Consider the following 16,283-nt stretch of genomic DNA (forward strand, 5'->3'; position numbering starts at 1 on the left):
CATAATAATTTAAAACAATAAAATGAGATGTTTGTTAATCGATTGTTTGGTTCAATGACTGTTGTTCTATCTATTTATGCGACTATTACCATTGGTTTAATAACGCTCCCTCTATCTCTCTATACGCCGATTACCATTGTTTAATGACTCTCCTTCTATCTCTCTATACGCCGATTACCATTGTTTAATGACTCTCCTTCTATCTCTCTATACGCCGATTACCATCTCAACTTATTGCTCATTAGCCAGACAGACTGGCTCAAGCATTTCATAAATTGCTTTTAATATAAATTAAATAATTTATAACCAAATATTTTTCTATCAGACAAATCTGAAGACAAATGAAACTTCAGTTTAAACAATGATTACACGACAATTATTATGCCGAAGTTTACTTGTTATTTGCGATACACTTCATCAATGAATTAAATTAAAATGAAAATAAAAATAAAAATAAAAGAAGACTGGACCATCAGATTAAGCGGTTTGATAAGACTGTCATCCGCCAACTTAACAGATAATTTTAAATCTTGTTGCAGAACTACGGACGAGCAGATAAAGGATTTCACTCTCTCCGTATGCTAACACAAAACCAAGAAAATAAAAGCAATAATATATATTAATAAAATATATATTTAACCATAATAAGAAACGGTTATTCATTTGACGGTGAACGCTGTATTGGTACATTCTTAAATTTTGACTAAACGATGTGTTTTTTTTTGCTTCTTATAATGATCAACATTTCTGTTGTAGTTACGGCAACGCCCAGTAAACCACAACAAAATACATTTAACCTTAAGACAACACAACCACTGACATATATGGATACAGAAGACACACATTACGTGATTTATACACGTGAGACCGAATTGTAGACAATAGAGGTAACCCGATTGATTTCAATTTGATTTGAATGCAAACAATCGTACATCATTATGTCTTGATAAAACAAGTACTTGTTTAAAAAGTCAATATTCATAGGATTGAGCTATTTTATAATGGGGCTTTTTTTCTCATTTGTCAGAAAATAGGAAGTCATACCCTATACATAGCAACATCGTTATTCACTGTATCTGAAGCATTTGATGGACGCAGATAATATACATCTAGACAAGCCAACTCTCAAGTATCTGAGAGAACAGAGGCTATGTGTAAACTGTCAGAAGGCTACACGGTAGACATAGATCCCCTTCTACAACACGGGGCCATCACTGGATTGTTGTGGACAAAATCATCAGGTTACAACACAGACCTAACGGGGGACAAGGAATCGGCTCATGAAAATGTCAGGGAATACAGACACAGCAACTCTCTAAGATCTTAAGCAAAATTACTGGAACAACTCAGTGATGGAACTATATTACATTTGTATCATGTGATGTGATACTTTATTCAGGTAGTGATTGCAGTATATTACATTTGTATCATGTAATGTGATACTTTATTTAGGTAGTGGTTGCAGTATATCACATTTGTATATTGTAATGTGATACTTTATTTAGGTAGTGGTTGCAGTATATCACATTTGTATCATGTAATGTGATACTTTATCAAGGCAGTGATGGATGTATATCACATTTGTATCATGCATTGTGATAATTAACCAACTCAGTGATGGCAGTATATTAAATTTGTATCATGTAATGTGATACTTATCAAGGCAGTGATTGCAGTATATTACATTTGTATCATGTAATGTGATACTTTATCAAGGCAGTAATTGCAGTATATTCCATTTGTATCATGTAATATGATACTTTATTAAGGTCATTTGTATAATGACACGTGAAACTTTATTCAGAAGAAAAACTCGACTTCCGAGTTATTAGCAACCGGAAATCAAAATACTCCAAAATTCATACCCAATGTCAAAACATACCCTATCAACTAAACAAGAAAACAAATCACGTTGTATGATGCGAATCTATCACAGAACACTATTTTTTGTGTTATTGTTCGAAAATAGTTCTGCACGGGTCAGTGTGCATTAAATACATTATGGGAGATAACTTACTATATTTTTTTTAGAAATAAAAATGTTAATGCATACATTTTCCAGCAGAAATAGCAAAGCAAAATATTATTTATTATAACAATAATAATATGTTATCAATGTCGCCATATAACTGTAGTGTATTATCATATTTAAATAAAGTACGAAATTATAATTTTAACTTGTTGCTACAAGTATAACCTTTAGTGGTTTTGGAATATAATCTTTAAGACGCAAAAACAAATATTTTTATAAATGATGTGTCGGCTACTCCGCTTGGTTTGCAAACTCCTACTGTTTTATTTAATTTCATATGACAGGTTCATATACCTGTTTATATTGAAAATAAAAGTATACACAAAAAACATTATACTTAGTTACGAACGTAATCTTCAATCAGAAATTCAAATGGAACCCAGGCTATATTACACAAATTAACTTTACTTTGCAATGTATGTATAATCATAGTGAACCCTGACAAACCATGCACTAATAATAATTGTACAATTATAACTCTGTTGTCTCTTTAAAATTGTAGTTCGATCATATATAATATTAAATTTAAAAAATGCTTCATTTACAGACCCTAATGTACATGTTTTGTAAAAGCTCCCTGAATATTAGAACTATAATATAAAATGCATGTGTGAATGTATAATATAGGCCTATATATATATATTTATATATATATATATATATATATATATATATATATATATATATATATATATATATATATATATATATATATATATATATATATATATATATATATGTGACCTAGGCTAGTTGCATCTATCCTGTTCGCAACGCCCAATGTGACCTTTCCCGAGTCTATCCTGCCCGACAACGCCAATTGTAACGAGTTGAACCACTCATGCTACACAACATCGACTACAGTAGAAAGACTCGAAGATGCAGGTTCGCTATTGATCCTTTTATTACATGAATCAAGAAATGTTTCAATATAACACAATGAATCAACAGAGATGTTTCACAATAATAGTCTGAATCAACTGACCCCCTAACAGTCCTCACTAGGCTTCATATAACTGAATCCACATGTCTATTGTCCTTCTTAACACAATATAACCAACTTGGGTATGTCACCCAGACTGACTGATCTAAAGCAAGCGACGACGACGGAAGAGAGAGAACGAGTCCTGCCGTGCCCTCCTATTTATGCCTTGTATCCGTACTCGTCCCCGTACTTGTATTCCTCCGTAATCGATACTTGTACTCGATCTCCGACCACCAGTTGCGTAGTTCAAACGTACAGACCGTAAAATAACATCTGCGTCCTATCCATCAAAGTTGACAGGCCGTCTGAATACCGTTTCCCAAAATAGCACGCGCCGGCTTTGAGGTTGTTATCAGCCCGACCCAATAAGCCACCTGTTATCGGTTGCATCAGACCAACACTGTGTCTCGGCTTCTCGTTCGTTATCATTTGTAACTGGTAGTTAGGCCTACCCCAGTTACATCCACCCCTGCTTTTTTTGTGTGTTTTCAACCACAAACAACGCCTGGCAGATGCACTCCTCCAAAGTCAATCGCACAGTCGTAAAAAAAAAAAAAAATCTATTGTTCCACTCACTGTCCACGACGTTCCATTCGTATACGATTGACAGTTCTACCTATTTCACATATCAACTGTGTCTACATCATCTTTCTGAGACACAAAACAGTTCTAGAATTCACATCCACCCTTTCCATTTGGTGCCTTCACCAGTTCACTTCTATAGCTCTTTGAACAGTCTGTTTTCATACCAGCGCGACCATGAAAGAATTGATGGTTGCTGACAAAAAATTTCGTATTCCTTCTGTTCCTTAAACTTCTCCGCGGACCACTTATCTGATGGTCTACTGTCTCTCTGCTTCTGGAGGGACCGGGATCCTCATTGTTGCCGGTATCCTCCCCTTGCGTATCGCTGTTGTTCTGTTGATGGTGATATGGTTCCGGAATGGGTATGTGAATTACCGTTATAGTTTCCGGTTCCCTAATTGTCTTGGATTTCCTTGTGTGTACTTGCTCTTCTTGCCTATTCCAATATTTCTTTAATTGAGCAATATTCGCCCACCGATCCGGTTTGGCGTGATCGATGGGTCTTATCTTAAAGGGGCCACCTGCTGCTTTAGGCATCTCCACGACTTGCCATATCTCCTGTCCCCAGAGATCGTGGATTTTGTTTCTGCCTAACGGGTGGCTACGCAGTAATACCCTGTCATTCAGTTTGAGTGGCGGGTCCTTCGTCTGTATCGGCGGTTCCCTTCGCCGAGATTCATGTTCTAGTCTTTCCTGTACTACCCTGTACATTTCTCTAATTCTTCTCATATGTTCATTCACATATTCCAGTGCGGTGTATGAGCCAGTCATACTCTCCCTTTTTCCTAGGAACAAATCAAGAGGGAGTCGAGCCTCTCGTCCGAACAGCAACATGTATGGCGAAAAGCCGGTTGTGGCATGTGGTGTGCAGTTGTATAGATATACCAACTCTGGGAGAAAATCAGGCCAACGTTTTTTCTGTTCAGGTTCTAGCGTACGCAGCAAATCATGCATGCTGCGGTTGAACCGTTCACACTGTCCGTTTCCTTTCGGATTAAATGTGGTTGTTCTAGATTTGTTGATCCCGTAGTGGCTGCACAGTTGGTTAATTACTTCTGACTCGAAAGCCCTTCCTTGGTCAGAGTGTAATTGTCTTGGTATGCCATATTTGATGAACCAATGTTGTAATAAGACCTTTGCCACTGTTTTGGCGGTCTGATCTCGCGTGGGCACCGCCACCGTCCATTTGGTGAATACATCAGTCATTACCAACACATGTTCCGTCCCATCCGATGATTGCTCCAACGACGTAAAGTCCATCGCCACAATCTCTAGTGGTTTTGTCGCTAGTAGGTGTCCTGATGGCTGTCTCATTTTGACAACTGGCATTTTCGCATGCTGACACCTCACACAAGCCTCACAATGGCGTTTGACCTCCATTTCCATATTGGGCCAGTAACACCTCCGTCGTAATATTTTGTGGGTTCTGTCCTGACCCTGGTGTCCTGCCCTGTCATGTGCCAACCTTAGCACTTCTTCTCGTAATTGTCCAGGCACCACCACCTGGTGTATTGTGCCATCAATTTGGTCATGAATTCTCCGCATGAGAACACCATCCTTTATACTGAGACGGTTCCACTGACTCAGTATTTTCTTTGTTTCTCGACCAAATTGTTCTCTTTCCCTTCTTCCTGGGAATTTTTGTTCCTGGACGTGTTTCAATAGCGGTTGTAAGCCACTATCCGTTCTCTGGGCATCTCTTATCTTTTGGTGATTAAGGCAATTAAAATCACTACTGTCCATATGTTCGGGTTCCGTGGATATGTGCTCCACCCCGGTCTGCCCGTTCTGCATCACTTGTACCCCATGAGGGATATTTGTTGACGCTCTGACCTCACATATTCCTGTCAGTGTTTCTTCCTCATCACCCGGTCTCTCGTAAGGATTCCTTGATAAGGCGTCCGCATTGCCATTGGACCGCCCCGGGCGATACTTTATCTCTAGGTCAAAGAGTGCCAATTCTGCTGCCCATCGCTGTTCGATGGATCCCAACTTTGCTGTCTTTAGGTGGCTCAAGGGGTTATTGTCAGTGTATACCACACATTTAGCACCTAATAGATAGTCCCTGAATTTCTCAGTCACAGCCCATTTTAATGTCAAAAGTTCTAGTTTCATGGCGCTGTAATTTGTCATGTTCTTCTCTGATTCCTTCAGAGCTCGACTGGCATACGCAATAACCCTGAAACCTTGCTTTTGTTGTTGTGATAGCACAGCTCCCAGACCTTTAGAGCTGGCGTCAATTTCTAGCCGAAATGGTTTGTCAAAGTCTGCGTATCCCAATATCGGCGCCTCTGTCAAAGCCTTTTTCAATAGCTTAAACGAGTTCAGGCATTCATCAGTCCATAATTCACCTATCAGTTGTGTTTTACCTTTCTTTTTCTCCTTACTGTGTTTCTTTGTCATTTTGTTTACCAAGTCATGCAATGGTGCGGCAATTTTTGCAAAACCAGGCACAAATTTTCTATAATAGGAGGCAAAACCCAAGAATGACCTGACCTCTACCGTAGTTGTTGGTTGTTTCCATTCTTTAACAGCTGCAATTTTATCTGGGTCAGTGGCGATGCCATCCGACGAAATCACGTAACCCAAAAAATGTACCGATTTCAAACCAAAGCAGCATTTGTCTGGGTTCAGCTTTACTCCTATCTCCCTAAGACGGAGAAACACTTGTTCTAATCTTTTTAGATGGTCCTCCCAAGTTTTTGAGTAAACTAGAATATCATCCAAATACACCAACATTATTTGAAATAGAAAGTCACTCATAGCACTCTGCATTACTCGCTGGAATGTAGCAGGTGCATTAGTTAGACCAAACGGCATACGGGTCCACTCGTACAGTCCCAGTGGAGAAATAAATGCAGTTTTATGTTGATCGTTGGGGTGCATGGCCACTTGGTGGTAGCCACTAGCCAAATCCAAGGTAGAAAAAAATCTTGCTCCCCCCAACGCATCAAGACATTCATCAATACGAGGCAAGGGGAATGCATCCCTTCTTGTGATATTGTTCAATTTCCGGTAATCACAACACAGTCTTATCTCCCCTGACTTCTTTTTTACCACTACAATCGGTGCCGCATATGGGCTCGTACTGGTTGTAATAATTCCCTTTTTTAGTAGATCGTTCAGGTGTGCTTTCACCGCAGAGTAGTGACTTGGTGGCAATCTTCGATAAGGTTGCGCCACCGGCTTGTCTTGTAGTAAGGGTATCTGGTGTTTTATTACTTCCGTGTACCCCAAATCACCCTCATACGAGGCAAATATATCACTGTATTTATTCAGCAATTCATTTAGTTTTGGGTCCTCAGTTTCCGGGAATGTATATGATCGGCCATCTTCTTTCTTCACCTCGGCCGTCACATTGACCGACCTAATTGTTACTTCATTACTGCTGGTATTGCTCAGTTCGATGCACTGTGCCGACCTTAGTACCTCGACGTTCTGTGGTACTCCTACCAGAGTATTAGGCGGTATAAAAATTTCTTCATCCAAAACATTTGCCACTAGTCCTTGAACTAGTCCCTTTTCCGCTGATGTGTATGTCCGCAGTAACACGACGCCTGCCCTCAGTGCGGCGCCACATGGTTCTATCATCACATCACCATTCACACTTCTATCACCAATTTTTAATGTGATTGCCTTGACCGTGTTTGCCGGGACTGCTGTCCTTCCTCTGGTCTTGGCAAACCTGGCCAACTTGGATCCCCGACCTGGTGTGGTCGATCCGACAATATTTGTAGGAAATTCTGTCAACTGACCAAGAATATTCATGCCCAATAGGCAAGGTATGTTTGACACATTTGTCTCTAGGTTGTGTTTCGTAACGAACACCCCAACCTGCTTCAACTTATGTCCTGCCACCACGACATCCGCCAGAAAATAACCACAGTATGGAATGGTTAGTCCATTAGCCGCCGTCAGGCGCATGCCTGTGTCAGACCTCAACCTATGGTCTTTTCCTTTCATCCATTTGGTGTAAAAATTTTCCGTGATTGTCGTCACCTGGGAGCCTGTATCCACAATTGCCTTCACCGCGATGTCCCCAATCGTAATCACCATTTCGGGACAGACTCCCATCATTTTGCTTCTTGGGCCATAACCTCGCCCCTCTGTAGCTTGGCCCTGCCTTACAGAGGACGACCGTTTCCCTGGCAGTACCGTGCCATATGTCCGGGTTGTGAACAAGACAAACAAATTGGTCGACCGTCTGCCGTCCATTGGAGTGATGGCTTGGCAGGACGCGGCCGTCCAACCCGTCCCTGTTTTGTCCCGTTCTTTTCCTGATTCTCAGCTGTTGACCTGCTTTCCAACCACTTCAAGCGTTGGTCAACCTTCTCTAGGTGGGCCAACAGTTGAGCCATCATGGTCTCCATCGTGTCGGCCCCTGTGGGTGGGGATTGTCTCTGTTCAGGCACAGAGACTTTGTCCACCGAACAGTTCGATTGGTCCTCATCCTCGGACCTGCGGATCGCTGAGTTCCTGACCTGAAGGAAGGTCAACTGCTGGTCTCTGTGGACCTCCTCTTTCAACTCTCTCCTTAAGATCGGGGTTGCTAGCCCCTCGATGAAATGGTCCCTCAGTAGGCGTACATCAATGTCCGGTGATTTGCCCTTTACCAAATCAAAGGCCCTGTTCATCCTGTGTGAGTACTCCATCACACTCTCCGCCATTCTCTGCTTTAAGCCCACGAATCCCGATAGCAGTTGCACTCCCGACCGTCTCTCCCCAAAGGTCTCCATAATCAGATCCAGCACCTTATCTGGATCTGATTGGACGGTCCTATCGTGGCACTTAACCTCTGCCCTAACCGTTTCACCTATACTGCCCATCAGCAGTCTTAATCTTTCCTCTGGTGACATATGTCTCGAGGCCCAGGCCGCTTTGACCTCTTCACTGAACCTGTTGGTTAAAGTTGGGTCTCCGTCCCCGTAAAATTTGTTAATATGGGACTCTCTGGGTAGGACCACTATATGGGTCTGCTTCTCGTCCAGAGTAGACATTTTCTTCCTTAAGTACTAAAAAAAAGAGAGTTCTTTCTTACCGTGTGTGTATGAAAATTTTTTCCTCGTTCCTCAATTTTCACAGTTCCTGAATGTCCGAATTCACACACACACTAAACACAGTTATGCACAAGGTTGACTATAGGTGCCTTAAACGGCAAGTCTAGTTGAATTCATCCTGATCGCAGCGCCAATTGTGACGAGCGAACATTTATCCTGCTCGTGACGCCAAATGTGACCTAGGCTACTCGCAGAGCCAAATGTGACCCTGCTCGCAGCGCCAATTGTGACGAGCGAACATTTATCCTGCCGACAACGCCAAATGTGACCTAGGCTAGTTGCATCTATCCTGTTCGCAACGCCCAATGTGACCTTTCCCGAGTCTATCCTGCCCGACAACGCCAATTGTAACGAGTTGAACCACTCATGCTACACAACATCGACTACAGTAGAAAGACTCGAAGATGCAGGTTCGCTATTGATCCTTTTATTACATGAATCAAGAAATGTTTCAATATAACACAATGAATCAACAGAGATGTTTCACAATAATAGTCTGAATCAACTGACCCCCTAACAGTCCTCACTAGGCTTCATATAACTGAATCCACATGTCTATTGTCCTTCTTAACACAATATAACCAACTTGGGTATGTCACCCAGACTGACTGATCTAAAGCAAGCGACGACGACGGAAGAGAGAGAACGAGTCCTGCCGTGCCCTCCTATTTATGCCTTGTATCCGTACTCGTCCCCGTACTTGTATTCCTCCGTAATCGATACTTGTACTCGATCTCCGACCACCAGTTGCGTAGTTCAAACGTACAGACCGTAAAATAACATCTGCGTCCTATCCATCAAAGTTGACAGGCCGTCTGAATACCGTTTCCCAAAATAGCACGCGCCGGCTTTGAGGTTGTTATCAGCCCGACCCAATAAGCCACCTGTTATCGGTTGCATCAGACCAACACTGTGTCTCGGCTTCTCGTTCGTTATCATTTGTAACTGGTAGTTAGGCCTACCCCAGTTACATATATATATATATATATATATATATATGTATATATACTTATATATGTATATATATATATATATATATATATATATATATATATATATATATATGTATATATATATGTATGTATACATGTATATATTTGTTTTGGCGAATTTTTTTAACTTTTACTATTGATTGGGTGACCCTTCCCACTTAAAGCAAAATGATAAAATAAAATTGTTTTTGCAAAGAAAAATGCAAATCGATTTCTAGGTAAAAATTGATATAAAATGAACGTAACGCAATGTATTAAATCATGTATTTAAATCTAAAAGGGTAAACATGCTGCTTATACCCAAGAAAAATGTCAATTTAATAACTAACATCATGTTTTTGTGGTTTTGTTTTCAATTGCCTGGGGGAGAAAACTAGTAAATAAATTGTCAAAAATAGACTCCTTAGATAATAGATAAGACATACAAGCATGAGTAGAAATATAACAAATACAAACAGTTTTTTAAATATAAAATAAATTTGAATTATAACCAGACATGTTTCTATCTACTCAAAGGTTAGATATTCTATAAGACAAATTGGAAGACAAAAGAAACTTCAGTTTAAACAATGTTTACACGACAATTATTTTGCCGAAGTATACGTGTTATTTGCGATGCACTTCATAAATAAATTAAACGAAAATGAAAATAAAAATAAAAGAAGACTGGACCATCAGATTATGGCCTACAAAGTTTAATAAGACTAACATCCGTCAACTAAACAGTTAACATCAAATCTTGATACAGAACTACGGACGATTAGTTAAAGGATTTTCCTCTCTCCATATGCTAACAAAAAAAAAACAAATAAAATAAAAGGAAGCATATTATCATATATAGAGCCATTAAAAAAGCGTATTCATTTGACGGTGAAAGCTGCATTGGTACATTCTTAAATTGTAACTATTTGCTTCTTATACCGGTCAACATTTCTGTCGTATTTACAGCAACACCCAGCAAATCACAGCAAATTACATTTAACCTTAACACAACCACTGACATATATGGATACAGAAGACACACATTACGTGATTTATACATGTGAGGCCGAAGTGTAGACAACAGAGGTAACCCGATTGATTTCAATTTGACTTGAATGCAAACAATCGTACACCATTATGTCTTGTTAATATAAGTACTTGTTAAAAAAGTCAATAGTTATAAGATTGAGCTATTTTATAATGGGGTTGTTTTTCTCATTTGTAAGAAAATAGGAAGACATGCCCTATACATAGCAACATCGTTATATAATGTATCTGAAGCATTTGATGGACGCAGATAATATACGTCTAGGACAAGCCAACTCTCAAGTATCTGTCGGCACAGAGACAACACTCAAGATCTTAAACATAATTACTGGAACAAGATTTGTGTCGTTTAGAATTTGTTTCCAACGGGACCCGAACTGTTGATATTTTATACTGGATAACTTAGATGTGTGTTCGCATATACATACACACTGTTGATGGTTTTGTCTTAACAGGTCCTGTAAGAAAAGTCTGACTAAACATGCTTTAGACAAATAACAAAAATATATCTTCAGACAAAGTAAAAAAACATATTGTAATGAATCAGTAAAACGAAGCGATGACATACAAGTCATTGAGGCGTTAGATGTAGATTCTCATATTTGATCTAAAATGTTTTGAAATAAAGAATCTTACTCACATGTTGTCTGTTAGCTGATGTGTGTGTGTGTGAGTGGTGGGGGGGGGGGTTGATGTAGGTTAGTTATCCCGCCACTCTAAATTGCGATGATCTTGACACTATTAATCCGCAACTAAGTAGACAATGGTCCGGTGACATAATATTAAATCACTACAATACAATTCTACATGGGTCTGTGGATACATGGGTCTGTGGCTACATGGGTCTGTGGCTACATGGGTCTTGTCTGTGGCTACATGAGTCTGTGGCTACATGGGTCTGTGGCTACATGGGTCTGTGGCTACATGGGTCTGTGGCTACATGGGTCTGTGGCTACATGGGTCTGTGGCTACATGGGTCTGTGGCTACATGAGTCTGTGGCTACATGAGTCTTTGGCTACATGGGTCTGTGGCTACATGAGTCTATGGATACAAAGATAAAAGCTAACGATTTAACGTACTGTTGTGCATACATGTTAGTGCCATTCTTATAACGTTTTAACCATGTCGGAGTTTCCTTTTAGTTGACCTTATATATAACAAGACGAGTACAAATAGCACTGATCTCAAGCATTGACCTAAAATCATGTTGACGGTTTGACCCCTATACATTTTACGATGACCAAGTCCTTATGTTGTCACTCCGCCTAAGTCCTTATGTTGTCACTCCACCCAAGTCCTTATGTTGTCACTCCACCCAAGTCCTTATGTTGTCACTCCACCCAAGTCCTTATGTTGTTACTCCACCCAAGTCCTTATGTTGTCACTCCACCCAAGTCATTATGTTGTCACTCCACTCAAGTCCTTATGTTGTTACTCCACCCAAGTCCTTATGTTGTTACTCCACCCAAGTCATTATGTTGTCACTCCACCCAAGTCATTATGTTGTCACTCCACCCAAGTCCTTATGTTGTCACTCCACCCAAGTCATTATGTTGTCACTCCACTCAAGTCCTTATGTTGTTACTCCACCCAAGTCCTTATGTTGTTACTCCACCCAAGTCATTATGTTGCCACTCCACCCAAGTCCTTATGTTGTTACTCCACCCAAGTCATTATGTTGTCACTCCACCAAAGCTATTATGGTGTTACTCCACCCAAGTCATTGACTTTCTTATTAGTTATTGAAAATATTCAACTAAACTTTTATTTCTTCTGTAAATTAAGCAGTTGGTGTCACCCCGCCCCCTCGGGTGATAGCTTTAAAACATGCATAGTTTACAGTAACGATGTTAATCTAGTCGGTTATTAATATATATCCTGATGTAACACTCTTTACTCTATAGTTCGCATGTTTACGTCATGGTGTCACAAAACTTCACGACAAGTACTGGAATTAATCACGATTTGAATCTTTGTCAGAAGAAAGTATTACAAATAAATACATCTTGTGACACGGTGTGACGTTAAACACATCCTTTAAGAATTCTTTTAAACCTACTGTTCTCTTTTCGTTGTTTTCAAACAATACTTTACGATTATTCTAGATAGGAGTTGTTTGATTTTTTTCCCTCATATATGGGTTGCTCTCCCCAGGAAATGAACCTTACCTACCCGGGATTAGAACCTGGGTATCTGGTGTAATCAATCACGTGATCTCCCCAATGAGTTCCACGGGTGGTAACGATCCAAATGTTAATTGGTGTTGAGAGTTTGGTGACGTATGTCATGATTCTGGGAATATAAAATTAATTTTTAGTCGAATAATAATTATAGAAAAATATTTTTTTTAAATTCTTATTTTTAATTAGTCACAATGAACATATCTTAGCTACAGCCATGTATAATTAAAATATGCATTTTTTGCTAAATTTAAGCATCAAAAGCTTAACTGTTGGACAATTGCAGAACTCTATTTCAAATACAAATGTTTTGGGTCAAATTATGTATAACACAAAAAAAATGTGTAGCATACATAGATCCTAATATGTATACTATTTTATTGCTCCTTAATTATAAATACTATAATATGTGTGTGTATGTAAAATATTTGTTTTGGTGAATTTTTCGAAATTTCTCTATTGACTTGCTGACACTTCCCTCTTAAAGCGAAAAGATAAAATACAAGTGCAAAATAGTGCACATTTTATTTACCAGGGGAGAGAACTTTTCTTTTCTATTAAAAAATCAATTAAACTCAAAAAGCGGAAAAATTAAATGAAAAAAACATGGCGTTTTTTAGATTTTACAACTGACAAAATAAAGGTAAAATACTGTTAAAACATCGTGTTGTCAAAAAAGCAATATAGGCAATTTTAAGTTGACATAATTGTATCGATCAAAATGTTAGACTTTTTAAAAAACAAATCTGAAGAGACTCTAATTTTCGTATTTATTAGAGTTCATTGGCTTGGTCGCTATCCTATATTTTATTATTGTGAAAGTAAGAAGTCCATCTCAACAGAGTAGTATATATCAGGGGCCGTACTGTGTGAAAGACTTGAGTGTACGTTAATCACTCACAGTAATATCTTCGTTAATCACTCACCGCCTAATTGTCGATGACGGAAAGTGGCTCTCTCGTGAATCCGATTACACTACCGCAGTGGCGCTGCGTACGGCCCCTAGCTCGGTTTAATCATCGTATTTCGTATTGTAGGGTGCTTGTTAAAACTAAGATAGGCGCTTAGTGCTCGCGGGATAGCCCTGGGCGCCAAATCGCACCCTGCAGAGAAGCCGGAGGATGCGCCTGATTCGATTTAGTAAGCGACTAAATCAACGCGTGTCTATAGTGTATAGCCTATTGCAGTTTTGCCGCTGAATATAGTAGTACCCCTTACCCGATATGCAGAACGCCCGATTAACGGATGCCAAGTACTAACATAGCCGCTCGGGAACTCTGGGCGCCAAAAGGTGTATTGACAAAAATACACCACCCGGGCGCCGCCCATAAAAATTTAAAATGATTTTTTTTGTGTATACAAACCTCCAGTGGAGTGTTTTAGTCAACTCCGGAAGGTTTCATGACGATCGGATGAACGGTGTAGTAATGCATAAATGAAAAACAGACACACACACAAACACAGATATATATATATATATATATATATATATATATATATATATATATATATATATATATATATATATATATATATCAAATCCTAAAAAAAAAGATCATAATATTAAAAAAGATGTTGGCGGCTCTTTAAAAACTGGGAAATTTTATAAATTGTAACTTTTGGCTCTTCGGTCTCAAAAGGTTGCCGACCCCTGGTATATATTTATTATCATTCACTAAGTTGACTGGATCTAGATCTACAGATCTAGATATATAATCTGGATCTAGATTCTAGATCTAGTAACTTACTAGTAAGTAAGTAAACAGAAAGAGTTAAGAAGAATTTAGCATATTAAAATAATGGATCAATAACATACAAATGAGAAAAGCCAATGGCTGATGGATGATTAAGATGATTTGTCTGCGGAAGATTTGCTAGAGATGAAAAACAAGCTTGAAGATGAATTGAGGCAGCTTCAAATTGCACATTTAACAGTTCAGCAACAAAGTTCCACAAGTAATATTGAAGAGCTGTATAAAAGAGTTACAGATTTACAGGAAGAATTATTGGAAGAATCAAATGTGTGTTCTAGAAATGAATTGTTCTTAAAAAGAATTCAACTGGGAGAAGCACAGTGTGAAGAATTGTTTAATGAACATAGAAATGTGAATGGGACAAATCAGTTTGTAACTAGAAGTCTTCAGGAGTTGGAACTTGCAACACAATTAATGAGGATTCATAGGGAAACCTGTCAGTATCAAGAAAAACTAGATGCTAAAAAATTAGAAAACTTGAAACTGAAAAAAAAAATTTAGAACTAATGCAAAAATTAAAAAGTAGCAAAGCAAAAGCACAGCTGTTATCAAGTACAGTTGCACAAAATCCTGATTATAAGAAATTAAAGAGTAAAATAGAAGTAAAAAGTAATTCACTGGAAATCTGTAAGAACATCCTTAGACTGCTGGTCATGGGAGCAGAAATAGACTGGAAGCAAGACCCAGAACTTTGCCAAAATTTGTTTGAATGTGGTGAACATATTGGTGTTTAGTTACATTTCAACATATTCATCTTTAGTTGTGTATCAACATATTGCTCTTTAGTTGTGTGTCAACATATTCATCTTTAGTTGTGTATCAACATATTGCTCTTTAGTTATGTGTCAACATATTTATCTTTAGTTGTGTATCAACATATTGCTCTTTAGTTATGTGTCAACATATTCGTCTATAGTTGTGTATGAACATATTACTCTTTAGTTGTGTGTCAACATATTTATCTTTAGTTGTGTATCAACATATTAGTCTTTAGTTGTGTATCAACATATTAGTCTTTAGTTGTGTATCAACATATTAGTCTTTAGTTGTGTATCAACATATTAGTCTTTAGTTGTGTATCAACATATTAGTCTTTAGTTGTGTATGAACATATTGCTCTTTAGTTATATGTCAACACAGTCTTTAGATATGTATGAACATATTGCTCGTTAGTTATGTGTTAACATATTCATCTTTAGTTGTTTGTAAACATACTTGTCTTTAGTTATGAACATTAAAATTAACGTCATCGTAACAAAAATAGATGAATAGTTTTGTACACATTTCTTTGGCTTTGTAGAGAATCTATTAATCTTATGATTGGTATATAATAATGGTATTTTGGCTTGAAAGACAAAAAACTGAACAATTGATAATTTAAACAACTTTTGCACATGGTTGATTTTAATCTTCCACACAGCTATATTCCCCTTAAATTTGAGCATGTCAGACAATGTTGATCATAAATGTATAGTAACTAAATGGTATTTTCTTTAATGTTTTATAAATATACAATTTGAAAAGGCAATACAAGTCATGATAAATGTGAATATTATTTTAAATTGTATTCATTCAAGGTCATTACATAAAATTACTCATAAGTATATATATATATGTGTGTGTATATAATGTAGACATATTGTTAAATAATTGTAAAATATCTTTTTT

The 16,283-nt window shown here is 38.1% G+C and overlaps 1 pseudogene; it reads left to right on the forward strand.

Moving 5' to 3' along the window:
- Positions 1–14,699: 14,699 nt before the first annotated feature.
- On the forward strand, positions 14,700–15,434 carry LOC131958071 (uncharacterized; annotated as a pseudogene).
- The last annotated feature ends 849 nt before the right edge of the window (positions 15,435–16,283 follow it).

Source organism: Physella acuta, unplaced genomic scaffold (genome assembly GCF_028476545.2).
Source record: "Physella acuta isolate Inbredline_101_S28 unplaced genomic scaffold, ASM2847654v3 ptg000083l, whole genome shotgun sequence".
In the NCBI taxonomy this organism is placed as follows: Eukaryota; Metazoa; Mollusca; class Gastropoda; family Physidae; genus Physella; species Physella acuta.